The following is a 5,341-nucleotide window of genomic DNA, read 5'->3' as shown; positions in this document are numbered from 1 at the left end:
CCTGACTTTTATATCTCCATCCCCAGCCCAATTTTGTATTTGCAGAGAGGCTTAACTGTAGGCACGTGGGTTGTTCTCTGGCTTCCAAGATGAAGGTAATAAACTACCTTGTACATAACAGAACAGGAAAAGGTGATGTACTGTTAAATAATGCATTTTAAATGAATGATGAATTAATGAAATTATTAATAATTATATATGTGCTCTGTCCTAAGATTTTAAAGCACTTTTAAAACATGTGCTTTTGCGAGTTAAACAATGAGAAATCAAAGCCAACATTTTAAAATGGGTGTGTCTAAAATTAAGTCTCAAAACAGTAGTTAAGATGCTAAAGAAACACTCCCACATCTAAATATAAATTACTGCAATTTTCAATGTTTTCATGTTGGAAATAGCTCAAATTCATAGGTAACCAATTGCAATGTAAATGTAATTTAATGTTCGTGTGCTAACAAGAACTCAAACTGACACCTAGGCAGATGTATTTTCACATAACATATATGTTCTGAAGTCCTTATCGTTGGCATTAGAACCAGAATATTGAACCTGTCTAATTAATCTGCACTTCTTGGATTGCTGAGTGAGTGACGAGCTCAGCTCAAGAACACCAAACTGTCCTTTTTGAGCTGTCCACAGCCCTAACACCTTTTACCATTTAATGCAGTAAATAAAGTGTCCATTCTATCCCTGAACTATTCCAGAATCCTTCACAAGTCAAAGCAGCTTGTCAGCTTATCTAAAGGATATCAATCCCTCACTCTTCAGGGAAATTTAACAAAGAGCATTTTAACTTGGCTTTCGTTTCCACCTTGGCAAGAAGGGGACACCTCAGAGGAATTTTCAGAACTGGTATTTTGTACCTGTCCTTTCATGCTTATTCTCTTACCTTTAGTAAAGAAGGATGATCATATTTTATTCAATGCATCCTGCTAAGTATTTCTGAAAGAAACAGAAGCTACAGTTACCAGGAGAAAAGCTGCTGCAATAAGATGGGAGCTTGCTTTTGGTCTTGAATCACAACTCCATACTGCCTTTTTCTACTTTTTCTCCTATGACCATTCATAGTTCATGTAGGCACATAGAAACAAACAAAACTTCCAGTACTTACAGCAGATGACTATAAAATACAACGGGAAGGTGTCAGGGAGTTTGTCCATTTATTTACATGGAGGAGCTCCACATTTCTGAAATGTTTGGCTTATCAAAATGTTACTCACATCCAGACTGTAAAGCGATGTTGAAACGTAATTGCAGTGTTTCATAGAGGAACCCAGAATGCTTACACAAGTTCATTTCGAATCACATGCTGCTCGAGCCAAGCCTGAATTGGGTAAGGAGGATTTGGCATAAGACACACGAGACAATCTCTGTCCCCAGCATACAAAGCCTGGTGCCTGTGCTGGCTCTAACCCTGCTGGGTGCTGGACCCCAGAGGGTTTCAAGCCATGGCCCAGAAGGCAGAAGTGTGAGACCAGGTCTGCGTCCCGGTCACTGGCAGGTCCTGGGAACCTCACAGCTCTGCGCTCCCAGACCCCAGAACAGGAGCTGCGCTCCAGCTGTGGGGGGACCTGGAGAATGGTTTTCAAGTGTGGAAGATCCTATGCAGAAAGGAGCCTTTACAGAATAACCAGAGCATGAAGGGCTCGACAGAGGCGTGAGTTAAGATGACAGCTGGATATTTGGTGTGAGTCACAGGCAGGATGGGATGTTCTGGAGTGCCCAAGGGCAGAGGAATAGCACAAAACCAGAAGAGACTAAGCTCTCTCTTAAACCTACTCAAGGACAGGGTTTTGCTGAAATACCTGCCATACAAAAGATGCCCTCTTTTCAGTTACTTATTAAAAATTTCTGCATCTAAGCCCTAAATTAGTAGAGTTGTGTTGTGCTGTGTTTGAGCACCTGCTCATGCACTTGTTCACATGCAGATGCCCATCAGAGGCACTGACACAGCCTGAACTCAGAGTGGTGAAACTCCTCTGGACAGGGCACAGAGTGCTGATTCCCTCTGCAGCCCCAGAGAAGTCTGGGCAGAGCTGTTGTAGGGTGCAAGTACTTTTGACTAAGGGAACTTACCGTGTTGTGACTACAAAAACAACCACACTCATAACAAGGACATCTGAAACAGCAGAGAGCTGAGAGAAGGGAAGTGACAACAGTAAGATATTCACTCTTCATGTGAGAGAGGACAGAAAATGTTAAAAAGCATTTAAATCAGGTCTTGCAATGTTAATGGAAGAGAAAAAAAATAGAGCTCTCCTCTAATTATGTCTAGCTGTGCCTAGAATTTTTAGTCAAAAAGATTAATCATGGGATCTGAATTTGGGAAAGGAAACCTCAGAATATTTCTCATATAACCAAATGCTAAGCATTGGTACATATCAAATGTTTCTAAGGTATGAAGTCATCCTTAAGAAAGTTTACCGACACAATATTGGTACAACAACAAAAAATGCAACGTAAGACCCAAATTGTTATGATAATACAAAATTCTTCACATTCCTTGCTAAGTTAGAGGAGTAAAACACAGAGGCAAAGCAACTTACCCATGTCATGCTCCAAGTCCAGGCCAGAAGGGAAAGGAAGATGCAGATCCTTATTCCTTGCTGCAAAGCTAAGAGATCAGGTTCTTCTTAAATCCCTCCATTCTTCATTAACATACATAAATATTCTCACTCTATCCTTCCTTTTTCCTGTTTCTTTGTGTATTTGTGTTACAGTTCTGCATATTTCACTGTTTCCTCATGGAAGGAATAAAGCACACATAAATACAGCCTTGGAATGTGCCCCATAAAATGCTTTTCAAATGACTTTGTTCTCATTTCCTTTGCATTCGTGGTTACTTTGCATGTTACACAGATTGATTTACAGGTCAAATGAAATGATAACTCTGAGCCTGCATTGCCAAGTCAGGATGGAATTACAGGAAGAAACAAAGCAACATCTCACAGCAGCAACGAACATCCCTGCATCAGCCCTTGAGTCTTGTTAAAGAAGAGGACAGTTAATGCAATATTTGAATGGAAGGAATACAAATGCATCATAAATAAAAATACTGTGTTACATTGTACTGAATAAAGGCACATTTCTATACAATCAGCAGGGATCACAGCTTGGCTTGCTACACATGGGAATCACAGAGACAACCAGAGTGTTGAACAAATGATACAAATGCATGTTTGAAAGAAATTGTAACGCCAATTCCAACAGGTTTGCTAATTCTTACTCAATGTAGAAAAGCCTTGGTACCACATTAGGAGTGGCCATGGTGACAGAGCAGCCCATGTCACTGAAAAGAGATAAACTTGTGACTTACAATGTCTACCTAAGCTACTTATCAAATTCTGGGTAGAATTCAAGATTCTAACTGATGAACTCTCACGTGATATGAGTCAGAGATTATCAGACTCCTTATAAACTACTTCTGCCAGCACATTCACTATCTCAAACCTAAATTATCATTATTGTATCAGAGACAGGGAAGAAAAAGGTTATTTTCTGATGCTGGCAGATTTCTGGAATTGCATTTTCCCTTCTTCCTCTCTCTTCCTATAACTCATTTATTTATTTAAACTAATCAGCAAGTAAGTATCTCATAAGCATCTGTCTCAGATGGTTTCACCAAGGACTAAAGTTCAATGGAATGAAATATACATCTGATATACATCTGACTTAGATGCATTAAAGTGATTCCATGAAAATTCCAGTGACTTAGTCGTATTAACACATTCGGGTGCCTAAAGTCTTGGACGTTTGTAGTTACAAATCCAGATACAGGCTGACAGCAGCAACAAGCACAGAGAAACTCTTACTGAACAGGATTCTAAAGGACACAACACACACTGCCATTGCCTTCCTTTGAAGCAGCATGAACTGCTGGGGGTGACTCAAATTCAGGCATATTTGGATAGAGGAATTTGTCACTATGCCAAGCTGTCCCACCCTTGTCCTGGAAGCTGTCCCCTGAAGCAGCAATGGCTGAACCATGCACGGAGGAGTTCCTGAACTGTCAGCCCTTGCCAAGGGTTATGAACATCTGCACCAGTTAAACCTAGCTCAGCAGCTGGAAACTGGAAATTGTGGCAGCACAGGAGCTGCTCCACACAGTTCCCAGCTGAAGGGGGTTGCACACACACACGTGGAGGTAGCAACTGGTTCAGCCATTTGTCTTTAATTCACTGCTCACAAATCAGCACATTCAGTGAGTCACAGCAATGACACGACTTACAAACAAGCTGGCAGAAAAATATGCATTTGGTCAATTATAAAACTCCTCTTTTATTATGTCTTGAATACAGTGGGTTGCATTCCAGCAAGCACAGACCAGGAAAGCAATGACACGGAGCTGAGAGAGCGACACTGAAGTCACCAACTGAGCAGTACTCAGGTCAGCCCCACTGAGGCATCTCCTGAAAATGCCTTCCTGGATGAGCCTGATGAGAACAGGTAGGATGGGAGTTTCCAGGTAGGTAGCAAGGAGATGGAATCTGTATTTTAAAGGAAGGAGCTGCTCTGAGGAGGTAGCAGGGCTTGACCAGCCTGTGAGACCACAAGGCTTTGGCTGCACGGGCTAAACACACTTACAAAGGAAGAGAACTTGGATGGGGTGTCATGGCTCAGTACTGTCATACCTGACTATTTTACAGCTTCTGTGCTTACACGGAGTCTAACAACAACATTTGCTCCTTAGTTTTCATTGCATTTTCTTGAACAGGAGGCTTAGAAGGTCTTAGCTCACAGCAAGGAGAAAAGTGAGCTCAGGAGAAGGCTCCTGAGTTCCCAGCACCACCTGGAGTGTGAGATGCTCAGGAGAAGCAGAGAAACGTGCTGTGCTCTGCCCAGAAACAAATGCCCAGTCCAAGCCAAAACAAACAGCTCCGTGATGAGTATTAATGGAGACTGCCCCAAACTAGGGTTACAGATCCACTGACAATCAGCCAATGGAGACATTGTGTAAATGCAATTGTTTTGATCGAGTAAAACTTCTGAACACCAAATATTGTATGGGGGAAGGCTCTAAATGAGAGCTTTGACAACTGCAGTCTAACACATCAGATTGAAATATTCTGATGTTTATCCATATTTGCAAAATCCAACATGTTCATTATGATCTTAATTTGCAAAGAGCCTCTGACACCATTTAACACATCTGCTTAAGTGTGTTTCCTTTTAAGTTCTTTTAAAGTACTTTTATAGGAATATAAGACTCAATGCTACAGAACTGTGACATTTCTTAAATCCTCCAAGAAACAAATAAGAAACCCTTTTTAGCCATACAGAAAGCTCATCCTTTCTACCTGGATTTACTGTTTTAACATTTCTGTTAGTAGAAATCCTCATTTTA

Source organism: Motacilla alba, chromosome 14, assembly GCF_015832195.1.
Source record: "Motacilla alba alba isolate MOTALB_02 chromosome 14, Motacilla_alba_V1.0_pri, whole genome shotgun sequence".
Lineage (NCBI taxonomy): Eukaryota > Metazoa > Chordata > Aves > Passeriformes > Motacillidae > Motacilla > Motacilla alba.
The sequence above is the reverse complement of the archived record's forward strand: the minus strand, read 5'-3'. Positions refer to the sequence as shown.